The sequence below is a fragment of the Pinus tabuliformis genome, chromosome 3_1 (assembly GCF_031772625.1).
Source record: "Pinus tabuliformis cultivar Carrire ecotype Pingquan chromosome 3_1, CPIR1, whole genome shotgun sequence".
Taxonomy (NCBI): domain Eukaryota; kingdom Viridiplantae; phylum Streptophyta; class Pinopsida; order Pinales; family Pinaceae; genus Pinus; species Pinus tabuliformis.
In genome coordinates this window covers 7,072,720-7,087,701 of record NC_142301.1, presented here as the reverse complement: position 1 = coordinate 7,087,701, position 14,982 = coordinate 7,072,720, and the positions used below count along the sequence as shown (strand labels likewise).

Sequence of the window (14,982 nt, the reverse complement as noted above, 5' to 3'; positions counted from 1 at the left end):
TTTTTATAATAAAACTAAAGGTTTCGGAGACTAAGTTGGGTGGACGGAATTCCCGCTGCTGCTGCTCTGCGCGCGCGCGCGCCTGAGCCTGCCTCCGCCTTCGGCCTGCGCCTTAGACCTTCTGCTCGTCGACCATTCCCATGGATCCTTCGGATCCGCCTGGAGGGGATCCGGACCTGCAGCAAGCCTTTTCCAAGCTGGTGAAATCGCTCCCACAGCAAAGACCAAGACCTACAGCAACCAAGTTCGTAAAGAAGCTAGATGTGATTCAGGAAGTCCTTCTGCCTCCGACCATCCCTCGCATGGCAGCCATATCACTGGCAGAGAAAGGATTAATCGGTCAATTTACAGGGTTATGGCCTTCACCCAAAACTGTGCAAAGATGGGTGGAGCGTAACTGGGCAGATAAAGTTCAAGGGAAATTTTCCATCCAGTTCTGTGGCAGAGGATACTTCACATTTCACTTTGAAACCAAGGAAGACAAGGATCTAATCTTTAGAAATGGTCCATATTTCATGGATTCCAGAGGTCTATACCTCAACAAATGGACTCCGGATTTCGATCCTGAGCTGGACATTCCAAGCGCTGTTCCTGTTTGGGTTAGACTCCCTCATCTACCTCTCCACTGCTGGGGAGATGACTCGGTCAAAGCAATAGGGAATGCAGTCGGGAAATATATAGATCGAAGCGAACCCAAGGATAACATGCAGGCCTGTGCGAGAATATGTGTGGAAGTTGATCTGGGACGCGGACTACCGGAGGCAATCAAACTCAAAGTTGATGACTGGTGCCATATTCAACAGCTGGACTACGAGCAAATCCCCTTCAAGTGCAAGGTATGCCACGAATATGGTCATTTTGCTAATAGATGCCCCAAACTTATAAATGTAGAATCAACAGAGCAAGAAGGACAATGGGAAACGGTTAAACGGAAAAAATCGAACCCATCTTTGAAGCAGGCAGAGACTGATATTCCAGGACCATCTCATTATCAACCCGCACATCCCCATTCGCCTCATCAGCACCCCTCTTCAGCCTCTCAGCAGCAACCCCCTCTCATCCCCTCCTCAACCTCGGATCCCTCCATACCCCCTTCATCAAATCCCTTCGCTTCACTCTCTGAAGATGATCCCGAACAGGACCCCCCCTCTTCGGATCAGCATCCCCACTCCTCTCCCCCTCAATCCTCACAGCCCTCTCCTGACACTCACTCCATTTGGATCACCAGAAGTTCATCAAAGGAGCTTAGTGCACCCAATGACATCCCCAAAAAGCATGGACCAGGTAGGAAAACGGCAAAGCAACATAGAGAAGAAAATGCACAAAAAGATATAGCAATGGGATCCCAGACACCTATAGAATCCTACATCCTTGGACTCTCGGACAAGGAAAACAACACCAAAGGTAAAGAGAGGCGGGCACCTCTCCATATCTCCGGTAAACCATGATGAAGCTGCTATCCTGGAACAGCAGGGGACTAGGGCACCCCTCCAATAAAGCTGCCCTCAGGGAGTTAATTCAAAGTGAAAAGCCTGACATCATACTCATCCAAGAAACTAAGCTAGATCAATCTGAAATCAACAGACTCATCAGTCAACAAAAGCAATACAGAGGCTGTACTAGTGAAGCCAGAGGAGCCTCGGGGGGCATACTATCGATGTGGGATGATAGCAAATGGACATGCAGCTTCTCCAAAATCCATCAGAACTGGATAAGTATAAAACTGGAAAGTAAGATCAACGGAACAGAGGTCAAGATATACAATGTTTATTCACCAAACCAATACAGGGAAAAGGAAATCTACTGGAATACTCTGAATACAAATATAGAAGAAGATCAAGATAGCAATATCATACTTGCAGGGGATCTAAACCTGGTCATGCACTCTAATGAGAAAAGAGGTGGTAACTTTAGCTCAGACCCTTTCAGAAACAGGCTTGAACAACTTATGCATGAAAAGGATCTAGTAGACATCAAGCCCAAAAATAGAAGATATACATGGAGCAACAGGCGTCTAGGAGCAGGAAATATTATGGAAAGGCTCGACCGTTTCCTAGTCAACATCGCCTTCTTATCTACCTTTTCAACCGGTCAGTCAGATATCCTCAATACCTCCGCCTCGGACCATTACCCAATCACACTCACATTGCAGAGAAATAGTCATATGGGTCCTATTCCTTTCAGGTATTCCCCCTTATGGAACAGAATCCCAACAGCAAGAGATGCGGTTTTGCAAGCGTGGACCCAGCATGTGGAGGGCTCACCGGCTTATATTTGGGAAACTAAGCTGAAGCAAACTAGGCAGGCCCTCAAAACCTGGGCAAAGAGCAGCTACCAGGAACCTGAGCACGCTAAAAAAGACATAAAAAAGAGCCTTGAGACCGTTCAGCAAAATATTGAAGCGGTTGGCCTTACACAGCAAGCAAAAGAAGATGAAGTTCGATTGTATACCCAGCTGAAACAAATAACCAGAGAGGAGGAGATCAAATGGAGAATAAAATCAAGACAGTTGTGGCTACGTGAAGGAGATAAGAATACCTCATACTTTCATAAACAAGCCACAGTCAGGAAGGCAAGAAACACTGTGAGTGTAATCAAAGACAGTGAAGGGAAAAGCCATGAGACTCAAGATGCCATAAAAGAAGCAGCAACAGCTCACTTTAAAACTCTACTATCTGAGGACAAGAGCGAGGTGGATTATTCAAGTCTTCTCCAACACATGACCAGAGACGTAACTCAAGAAATGAACAGCAATCTCATGCAAGAGATAGAAGAGGATGAGGTTCAAAAAGCAATCTGGAGTCTCCATCCGGACAAAGCTCCAGGTCCTGATGGATTTCCTATAAGCTTTTATAGAGAATTCTGGCATTTAATCAAAAAAGACCTTCTAAAGATGATTCGCTGGTCCCTACGGAAAGGTAAATTGGGGGGTTTCACCAACTCAACCTATCTAGCTCTAATCCCAAAAGAAAATAGGCCCTCCTCCTTCTCTCGATTTCGGCCTATATCACTCTGCAACTCAGCTTATAAAATCATCACTAAAATTCTCTCTTCTAGGCTAAAGTCTCATCTTCCCTTATTAATCTCAGAAAATCAAGGAGGATTTCTCGCCAATAGACACATCACAGATTCTATTCTTCTTGTGCAAGAAGCTATACATTCTAGCATAAGTCGAAAGGAGAAAGGTTTTGTTTTAAAACTTGACCTTGCAAATGCATTTGATAGGGTCAGACATTCCTTTCTCTTTGCAGTATTACACAAAATGGGATTCAATGCCTCCTTCATAAACATGATCAAAGCCTGCATCTCAAATCCTTGGATCTCCCCCTTGGTAAATGGCCGTCCATGCACTGCTTTCCAATCCTCCAGAGGACTAAGGCAAGGTTGCCCCCTGTCCCCCTACTTATTCATTCTTATGGCTGAGTCCTTTAGCAAAGCATTGGACTATAACCGAAGAATTGGCCTCATCACTGGTATTCATTTTGAGCAAGGAACCAAGAGCATCAACCACTCCCAATTTGCAGATGACACCCTCTTGATGGGAGGTGCTTCGGTTACCATTGCAAGGCGTTTTAAAAAGATATTGGATCAATTTATGGAATACTCAGGAGGACAAGTTAATCAAGTTAAAATCTGTGTCTATGGATGGAATGTTTCGAATCACACCATATACAGTATTGCCAACATTCTAGGAGTTTCATACAAGCTGGACTGGAGTCACTTCACTTATCTTGGGATGCCAGTTAGTATGGGGTCTTTGAAGATCGATACTTGGAATGGAATTCTTGATAAGATCAAAAGGAAGATTCAACAATGGGGATCTATGTGGCTGAATCCGGCAGGTCGCCTAGTACTCTTAAAATCAGGGCTAATTTCTTTACCCATCTATTGCTTCTCTCTAATCCAAGCACCAATGGCTTTCCATCATAAAATGGAGAAAGCTCTCAGACACTTCCTCTGGCAAGGAGGGAAGACGGAGAAAAAAAAATTCAACCTGGTTAACTGGAAGCACGTTGTTCAACCTCTCGAGAAAGGAGGACTTGGGATAAGGACACCAAATCTGCTAAATTTAGCTCTAGGAGCTAAAATTGTGTGGAGACTAATTACAGGGGATTCAGCTTGGTGGAAAACAGTTCTTGAAGCCAAATATTTGAACAGCACTCGATATCAAATGTTGGATACCACTATTCCCAACAGAGACAGCACCAACATCTGGAAATTGTGCAAGAAGATCATCCCCCATATGGTCCAACATATTTCAAAAATTCCTGGAGAAGGGGACAGCATTAGTATCTCATCTGACAGAATCTTAGGCCACAGCCCTATAGGATCCAATCCTGAAGCAATTCCAGCGATCAATTGGCTCAATAACAAAGGAATCTGGAATTTAGCTCAAATATCACAGTGGGGAAATCAATCTCAAGCCTGGATAGGCTGGACCTTTCCGGACTTCCCCATAGACCTTGAGCCAAGCTTCCTAACTCTAAAAAATCTATTGCATAGTAAAGCCCCGGTACAAAAAGGGATTAAAGACAGCTATCGCTGGGACCCCTCAGGAACTCTTTACACAACCAAAGCAGGGTATCAGCAATTGTGTGAAAGCACCTCTCCACAGGCCATTTGGGTGCATTGGAAATTGGCATGGAAGTCGGAAGCCCCTCCTAAAGTAAAAATTTTCTTCTGGCTTCTGCTGAAAGGAAAGATCCTAACAGCAGAAAACCTTAAAAAAAGGGGCATATTGGGGCCCTCTAGGTGTCCAAATTGTTGCCAAGCTGAAGAAACAATGCAGCATCTATTCCTGGATTGTCAAGTGGCTAAGAACTGTTGGAAAGATATGGCCTCAATAGGGGAGATTGCATGGGAACCAAAGACATCTATAGCTGAAACAGTAATTAGTTGGAAGAAAATCTGCCCTTGGAGAGACAAGAAAGGAAAATTAACTCAGAGAATATGGAGCACAATACCATTAACCCTTGTCTGGAGCATTTGGCTGGCCAGAAATAAAAAGGTTTTTCAAGACAAAGAATACAATTTAAGAGTAATATGCTACAAAGCCAAGAGTTTAGCTGTGGAAGCAATCATCACCCGCACTCAAGGCTCGATTGTGGCTTCCCAATACAGTGCAGAAGAAAGGAACCTGATCAATTATGGGAATGGAGGTCTCTTAAGTAACCCAGCAATGAGAAAAGAAAAATTGCAGACGAAGGAGACCAGCAATGTCTGGAAACTGCGGCCCAAAGAAGAAGAATTTGCTCTATGGCTGAGCAACTGCAATAGGTATCAACTGTTTTTCGATGGGGCCTCAAAATCAAATCCTGGCAAAGCAGGGGCAGGAGGCCTGATTCGCAATGCAAATGGTGAGACAATTCTCCATTATGAATGGGGGTTGGGTGAGATGTCAAATAATAGGGCCGAGGGTCTGGCACTGTTTCAAGGTCTCACGCAACTGACAAAGCTAGGATTAAAACAGGTAACTATCTTCGGTGACTCGGCTATAATAATCCGACTCATGGTGAATAAGCAAACATCGCCGAACACTCTTCTACAACAAATAATCAGCAGAAATCAGATTCTTCAGGATATGTTGGAGGATGTCAACTACTACCACATTCTTCGTGGTCTCAACAAAGACGCGGACAGATATGCCAACAAGGCTTGTGATCGCCCCAAAGGACACCTCAGCTGCAACAACATCCCATCCACCTATCCATTACCATGATCATGCATTCAACCAAGGTCAAAGGCACCATAACCAATAGAATCCGCAGGCACAGGGAAATCAGCAGAGTAGCGGACAACGACGTCAAGGAAGTAAGGAATTGCAGCAGTAGCCAGATCAGGCAATCAAATCAACACCCTCTATTCAACTGCTCCCATGGTTCACACGAATGCAGTCAACCTTTCAAGCGCAGAGCAGGCATGGTAGATGGGAATTTGTTCAGAAACAGGACTAAGAATCGTGCCCGAAGTGTGGGAATCCATCGAAACTTAGGCAGAAATCGTCCCGCCAGACAGAGCACCTGCTTCAAATCAGATTCGCCTTGGACCGCGTGGACCAATTTTGGAATCAGCAATCAGGATGAAGCCCGCCCTAATGGCACAGACGCGCTATTTATATCCAAACAGAGCCTCAGCTTTCGCCATTCTGGTGAGGCACTCTGTGTTCGTCCCTTCAGAGTTGCGCTTTTTGCTAAGTTAATCTCTTCTGCAAGAGGCGCTGGTCTTCAAACTGCCGGGGAGTCAGTGAGCACTAAGAGTCATTCCCAAAGACTCTGTACCAGAGAGCTTTCAGCTGCAGAGAATAGAGAGTTTATCCTCCAGAGTTACCACGCCCGAGAAGCGAACCCCATGGAACGAGCTGAGCAATGTTTCCACTGCCGTGACCTCCAGGCGGAGTTTGAAGAAGTGCGCGCTCAGCAAAGGGCGTTAGAAGACCAAGTCCGCAACATGGACGCTAGGCATGCTGACCAAATCCGAACTCTGGAAACAAAGTTTGATGAGCAATACAGAATTCTTCATGACAAATACCGTGCTGAAATGAATTTCTTTCTTCATCGAGTTCACTCATTGCACGAGCAGTTCAACAACCTCAGTAACAGATGCGCTCATGCTGAAGAATCAATTACAGCCCTCAGATATATGATGGAGAATAAATTCAAAGAAGCTTCCTCCTCTTCCAGCGCCAAACCAAACGAGGCTGAACAAAACCTGGAGGACTCCACAGCGCGAAAGATCAGCCACATAGATATTGACTAGTTATGTGTTGCAGTTGCAAGTTTTGGTGTTTTCAGTTTGTTTGAATCTATAGTAGTAAAAGATGTTACATAGATAGAAGCAATAGGATCAGGATCAAGGAACGGAACTATTTTGTATTTCCTTGGGTCCGTAATGCTCAAGAAGCACTTCATGTATGGCAAGATGCCTCTCTCTTTTTTCAATCTAATATATAGCAACCGAATTTGTCAAAAAAAAAAAAAACTAAAGGTTTCGGGGTATTTTAATAAAGGAGTTAATATATACGGGAAAAGGACATTTTAGCGGTTTAATACATTATGTTAGTGTTAATATAAAATATGAGCGGAAAAGGGGAAATATATGAAATATGATGCTTTTCATGGATTATTTGTTTTCACACACACACACACACACACACACACACATATATATATATAAGCTAAACAACTTTTGTGGGTTTTTCGTGTAAAAGGGGATTTAACATGGGTTTTTCACTTTTCCTAGGCAAAAAGGGTTTTGTCCTTAGGAAAAGGGTTTTTTATGGAAAATGAATGAATATGAATGTATGAAGGTAGGAAGGGGAAATTAGTGAATATAAGGATGAACGGGGATGAATGGGAAGCTAATTAATTGATCTAATAGACTTTCATTTGCTTTGTGTAATTGCATCATGGACATAGAAACATATGGTGAAACATGATAAATGTACATTTTGTCCAATGAATAATGAAACTTCTACAACCTTTCTCTACTTACCATTTTCTTATCCTATCATTTTTTCTTCACTTAATGGGTGCATTTAAGCTAGCAAACCCTTTTCATTTCTTTTTATTTTTACAAAAGCAAACTATCTAAATCTACCCTTATAACCTCCAAGGGCTCAGATTAAACTGATGAGCACCTTATTATTCTCTTCCTAACCAATGATCTGCCAAGATTAAATAGTTTGGCCAGATCTTTATTCTCTAACTATAACATCAAATTTAAAGCATGAAGCAGTGAAAATTAAAAATTTTGATTGTCATGGGTTGTGGCATTTAAAACAAGCTGCACACAACCATTATTTTGCAGGAAAAATAACAGTGACATTTAGACTTGCTCACTTTTAGAGTTTATTTGTTTTCTTTTATTTCTAACCTAACATTTTCTTTTTGTCTTTATTTTTTTAGGACATCTAACCTAAAATTTTCTTTGATATGGACAACATCATCAAGATTTTTTTCACTAACATTTTTTTCACTATTGTTATGTCCATATCCTAACTTAACATTTTTTCAAAATATTTTTTTATTTTTTGACTATTTTATTCTATCTTATCAAAACCAAAAAATGATACAACATTGGATCCAAATGGGGACTTCTTTCTCCTGTAGAATGCAGAGAACCTGCAGATCCATGTGCCTTCTCCTCAGGCTATGGAGTCCTTGCTGTAAGAAAAATCACCCTGACATCTTGAAAGGTAAAAGAAAACCAGAGTATTTACAATGAAAAGTATTTCAACTTCTTAGTACCGAATTTAATGTTTGAGAAACCTTCCATTTACAGGATAAGTGGAATATAGCCCCTCAAGATTCTGCAGCACAAAAGTGTTGTTACCCTTGACTTCAGCAATTGCTAAAGGTCCAAACCATAGATTGTCAAATTTTCCATGCTTTCCTTTCTCTTCTCTTCTGGAATCCCATCTTAGAACTAGATCACCTTCCTTAAAGTCCCTTTCCTTGGCTCTTCTTTCAAACAGGGTCTTCATTTTGTTCTGATATTTATTCAATTTGTATTGAACTTCATCTCTGTTTTCATTAAGTTCAATAATCTGATTTATTCTTCTTGAAAAATCATCAGGTTCATCTGTAGAATCCTGCAGGAATTTTAAAATAGGGAAGGCCAAATTGGTAGGGAAAATTGCATCTTTCCCATAGACTAACTGAAATGGAGATTTTCCAGTTGATCTCTTTGGAGTAATTCTATTTTCCCATACTGCATAAATCAAATGTGAATCCCAACTCTTCTTATGATCAACTAGATTCTTTTTTATTACCTTTACCAGAATTTTATTTGATGACTCTGCAAGGCCATTACCTTGAGGGTAGTATGGAGTTGAATGATGTAACATAATCTGATATTTCTGGCAAAATTCAATCATTTTAACACTAGAAAAAGATGCTGCATTACCAGTGATGATTTGAGTTGGGCAACCAAATCTAGATAAGATATTCTCCTCAATAAACTTAATTACTACTGAATCAGTAGCATTTTTTATTGGAATTGCTTCCACCCATTTAGTAAAGTAGTCTATTGCAGTGAGGATCCATCTATGCTGATTACTTGAAGTGGGGTGAATCTCTCCAACAAAATCTAATCCCCATTGAGAAAAAGGTGCTGAAACTATTGATGGAACAAGTGGAAAAGCTGCTAATTTTTTTTACCAACAAACATTTGACAAGGAACACAACCTCTGACCTTTTCCCCTACTTGTAAGAACAATGTGGGCCAATAAAATCCTCCCCCCAGAATCTTGTATGCTATTGCTCTCCATGCATAATGTCCCCCGCAAAATCCTGTATGAAATTGATCAATGATTCCTTCAGTTTCTGATTATGTTAAACATAATAACAAAATATTCAGTGGATCTTTCCAGTATAAATTTGCATTTATAATGCAGTACTTGACTTATTTTAACTTAAGGGTTTTACACTTGGTTTTGGAGAATGATGTTGGACATTCAAAATGAATCAAGAAATTTACAATATCTTGATGCCAATTTGACAACAAGAATTTTTCATCAATGTGTATAGGACTGATCTGCTCTGAAGGTAGAGGTTCTTGTGGATTCTCCCCTTCTGCATGAAAGGAAGGTTCTTGTGGATTCTCCCCTTTAGGACGAAGGGAAGATTCTTGTGGATTTTCCCCTTTAGGATGAAGGGAAGGTTCTTGTGGATTTTCCCCTTTAGGATGAAGGGAAGGTTCTTGCGGATTCTCCCCTTGTGCAAGGACAGAAAGTTCTTGTATATTCTTCCCTTGTATTTCTAAAACAGAATTGATTCCCAGTACTTTGCAGTTGGATTCAGCTAGAAGCTTTGCTAATCCTTAACCTTTTACTAGCTTGGTAGTCTTGATAGTTAGATCAAACTCCAGAATTTGAGTGATCCATCTACCTCTTTTCCTATTAGTGTCTGGTTGGGTTAGGAAAATTTTCACAGCACTATTAGGGACATAAGCAGTAATAGGTGAATGTAAGACATACATTCTGAATGATTTCAGGGCTTGAATGAGGGCATAGGCTTGCTTCTCAATGATGTCATACTTAAGCTTAGCATCTCTCATAACATTGCTGAAAAAGGCTATGGGTTGGTCATGGGAATCTTCATTTTTCTATAATAAAATGACAGCAAGGGTTGTTTCAGAGGCAAAAGAGAAAATACTAAATGGCGTAGTATAATCAGGGCTAGCTAAGGTGGGAGCTTAAGAGATTGGTCTTTTTATTTGTTCAAATGCATGCCTAGAAGAGGGAGTCCATTTGACTTCATGGTTCTTTCGGAGCATGTCAGTTATATCTTTTACAATCTCTGCATAATTTGGAATAAACCTCCTCAGAAATTTAATCTTGCCTAGAAAAGCTTGAATCTCCTTCTTGTTTCTAGGTAAGGTCAATGTTTCAATGGCAGATACTCGTTTGGGGTCAATTACTACTCCCTCCTTTGAAATTATATGGCCCAACAGTTTTCCTTCTTTGACAGTAAACAAGGACTTCTTAGGGTTCAATGATATCCCAAATTTTCTACACTTGTCAAAAACCTTCATCAAGTGATTTAGATGTTTCTGATCATATTTAGAAAAAACAATTATTTCATCAAGATAAATAACCACAAATTTATTTACCTGACCCATAAAAGCTATGTCCATAGCTCTTTGAAATGTTGCTCCAACATTGGTTAAGCCAAATGGCATCCTAGCATACATGAATGTACCCCAGGGTGTAGTAAAGGTTGTCTTCTCTCTGTCTGCTGTATCAACATTCACCTGATTGTAACCTGAAAAACCATCAAGCATAGAAAGTCTTTGTGCTCCTGAAACCATTTGAAGTAACTGATCCATTTTGGGCAAAGGATAATTATCTTTTAATGATGCTTTGTTCAAATTTCTAAAATCCACACAGAGTCTTATTTCTCCATTTTTCTTTCTAACAGGAACTAGATTTGCAACCCAATTAGAATATCTAAGAGGGAGGATGATCTGAGCATCTAGAATTTTCTTAATCTCCCTTTCTACAGTTGGTAGAAGGGCTGGATTTATCCTTCTAAGTTTCTGTTGATAAGGTTTTGCTTCTGGCTTCAAAGGAATCTTATGTTGTATTAATGAAGTATCATAGGTCTTTAGATCAACATAAGTCCAAGCAAAAACATCTTTATAATTTTGCAGCAACTTAAGATATTGAGCTTTGATCTCAGGGTCTAAAGATGCACATATTTTGATGTTTTTGATATCTTCATTAGTTCCAATGTTAATCTCTTCTAGGTCATCTTCTGAAGAAATGGACTGAGGGTTTCGGAGGACATCATTTTGATCAAACAATTTTTCTAAAGGAATGAGTCCTTTTGGGATAAAATTATTAGATAATTGAATAATGTCATGATCAACATTTTTGGTTTTAAAATCTGAAGTATCATTTCCATTTGCATTTTCATTTATTTTAGTTCTATGTTCATCAATTTGTAGAAATGAAAAATCATCTATTACCTACAGAAATGATTTCAATTGTTCATCATCTTCAAATATTTTCCAATGTTTCAGATTATCTGTGATAGATGGCCTATATTTGAATTGTATCTCATAGAGTACATCAGTATAATCATGAATTTTAAAAGAGCTAGCAGAGATAGCTAAGGCATCTGCATGAATATCCTGATCTCTGGGAATATGAGTCAAATTAAAAGCATCAAAGAAGTTTTCAACTGAATCCCATACTTTATTTTGGTAGGACCTAAGTATAGGATGCTTGGTCTGGCAAGCATTTCTTACTTTATTAACAATAAGTTCTGAATCAGGAAAAACACTTAAGTTTTAAACTTTTAAGCTTTTGGCTAATTGCAATCCTAAAAGGAAAGCTTCATATTCAACAACATTATTGGTAACTTCAAAATCTAATTTACATGATTGGGTTATATTTTCTTCTTCTTTTTTTCAGGTGAGATTAAAACTGCTCCCGCTCCTGCCCCATCTTTTGTGCAAGAGCCATCAAAGAACAGTTTCCAAATGTTAGTTTGATTTGGTTCAGGACTTTCAACTACCTCTTCAATTTTGACTTGAGTTTTATGTTGGTTTGAAGTGAGTTGAAAACAACCAAAGTCTTGATCTATTGCATAAATTGGATGGTTCCTTGGCTGTTCAGTTTTACAAATAGTATGTATAAATCTTACCTCTCTATATAATCTTAACTACTCTCCTCCATAAACAGGAATAGTAGCATATGACATATCCATCTGTAGAGTTCCCCCTAATTTGGCACAACAAGACCTAGAAAGGAGCATTCCAAAATTGGGAGGGATATCTGTGACAACAATATCAAGTACTACACTTTTCACTGGAATTTGGGCAAGGGTAACCACTAGATACTTGATCAATCCTAAACAGGGCACCTTTTTAGAATCAAAGGTGTACAGGTCATGGTAGGATCTAGTTATGTCGAGTTTCAAATGATCCATGATAGATATTGGCATAAGGTTGTGTGATGCTCCTGAATCAAGCACACAATTATACAACATGGAGTCATTTGTTTTAAGAGTTACATAGAAAGGAGGCACTATCTCATCTATCATGTCTGAACTAGGGCCAAAAATACTGCAGGTTTTTCATCTTGCAGACTTATGACATCACCTTCAGCATCAACCAAGGTATTTTGTATCCATTTTGTGACTTGGCTTTTGTAACTAGGGTTTTTAGAAAGTTTTGACAGTGGAATTGGGATCTTAACCCTTTCTAATTCTTTTTCAACATTAAATGTAGTCAATTTTTTTTACCAGTTTGGGTAGTATCAATTGACTGATCTAAGGGATGAATAAGAGTTGTTTAAGCTTCAGTAATTTTGGTACGTGGTTCAATTACTGGAGTTTCCTTTGGAGGTCTCCTAGGACCAGGCCTAGGCCTAAGATCATACCTCTTATTTAATTCTACAATTAAAAATTCATAGAAAGCATGATATTTAGAGACTTGTGAAGCTTCGTGATCTTCTTGAACCTGATTTTGCTGTGAGAGAGGAATAATGGTTGTTTGATTGGAAGAAGAATCCATACTATTAATATATTTAGTAATTGTCATAGTATTATCATCAAGTTGTTGGTCATCTATCAATAGAGGAGTAGGAACCTGTTGATCATTGCTAGGTCCCTGAAGAATTTGTAGTGGTGGATTTCTTTTACATTGACCTTGACTTTGATTTTGGGGTCTATTAACTGTTTGTTGCATTGTCCTAGGTTGGGTCTCAATCTTTGAAATCCTATTTGATAGGTTTCTAAGAAGAGATGTTATTTCATCTATTTTTTAGTATTCTGATTTAGTCTTAGAGGAACTAGAGGCTTCTTGAATAGTTTTGAGTTTTCTTTGGGCCTTTTCTTCCTTAAGTTTTAAATATGTTGAGGCTGCCCTATTTGCTTCTACTTCTATAGCGTTTGTTTGCATATCTTCAAGAGTTCTTGAAGTTCTCTCTCGTAGCATAACAAAAAAGTCATCGTCAAAAGCTTTAGAAAATCTAGACTTAGCTGCTGCTATAGGAGGCTTACAATCAGCAGGCATTTTGTGATCGAGTTTATTGAATCTTTTGATAAAATCTGATACTGGTTCACCAAGGTTCCTTTTAAGCTCTTCAAATCCTGTGAGGAAGTAAAGAGGATCCTTTTTCACACCCCATTGATTTTTAAATATGGTTGTAAGCTCTTCCCAGTTTCTAATGGTAGCTGCTGGTAACTGCCTAAACCAAATCCTCACATTTCCCTCAAGTGACTGTACAAACAATCTCATATATAAACGTTTTCTTGTTCAATATTCATGTTGTTTGCAAAGTCTAGGAAAGCTTGAAGATGGTCCTCAATTGAGGGACCAATTTCTCCATTGTATTTGGGAAGGTATTTTAAGTATCCAGCATGGCATGCATCAAGGTTATTAGGTAAGACTAAGGCAACATATCTAGCCTATACAATAGGTCGGAAAGCCATGATAGTAGGTGGTGTGTGAGGTGCTTGAGGTGTATGAGGTCTATGAGGTTGTCCAGGTGGAGTATGAGGTGTTTGTGTGGATGTAGAGGATGAAGAAGAAGTAGAGGAAGAACATGATGATTCAGGGGTTGATAAACTAGTTGGAGGTGAAGGAGGAGGAGATCTCCTAAAAGAATTCAAAGGAGTCCTAAGAACTAACTTTGGGACCTGTAATGGAATACCTTCTTTTGTTTCAAAGAGAGGATTGGAATATATAGAGAAAGTCTCCTCAGATTGTTTAGAAGAAGAAGCTTCAGGTTGGTCAAAAATGGAAGGAAAATGATAGGTGGTAGGGGATATGAAATGTGTGGGTTTATATTCTGGTAGATTAACACCCAAATCAAATTCAGTTTTAGGTGATCCTAGTGGTAATGTTGGTATTGAATGAGATTCTAATGAATGAATAAGGTAGGCTGATTTAAAATCAACTCCTTTATCTAGAAGTTCAACAACCCTAGGTGATAGATGGGAGTAATCGGGATGAGATGGGATATTACTATAGGGGTCAAATGATTCTAATTCTTCAGACTGTAGGACTGAAGAAGAACAAGAAGATGGTTGGTGTCCCCTTTTAGAAATAGCTTTCTTAGAATCCTTCTAGGATCTGACAGAGGACTAACTATGTTAGCTTCTAAACGAGATCTGGTATGTTTAAAAGGTGCCAGCTTGGGAGTGTGGAGTCGCCTAGGTGAATGATTTTAACCTTTATAAACCTTTAATCACCTTTAAAGGAAAATAATGAATGAATATCATTGTCCCAAGGGAAACTTAAATGAAATTCGAATCCCCGGCAACAGCACCAGTGTGATGTTGTACCTCTGAGATAGTAGTAGGTCAGCTACCAATGCTAGAGCATCTAAAATAATTGTTTTGGGGTTTTTGGTTTTAGTTTTGGAAGACCAATGAATGAAGATAGATGAAGCATTAAAGTAATTAATCCTTTGGGTTATATTAATATCTCAGTAAAGGGCTGCTATAAAGCTTTACATAATGATATAGATCA

General features: G+C 39.5%; 1 protein-coding gene across 3 annotated transcripts in view; it reads left to right on the top strand.

Moving 5' to 3' along the window:
• The window catches only part of LOC149185503 (PTB domain engulfment adapter), a 268,676-nt gene that overhangs the window by 193,123 nt on the left and 60,571 nt on the right, over nucleotides 1–14,982 (top strand). The gene's annotated exons all lie outside the window — the stretch shown is intronic.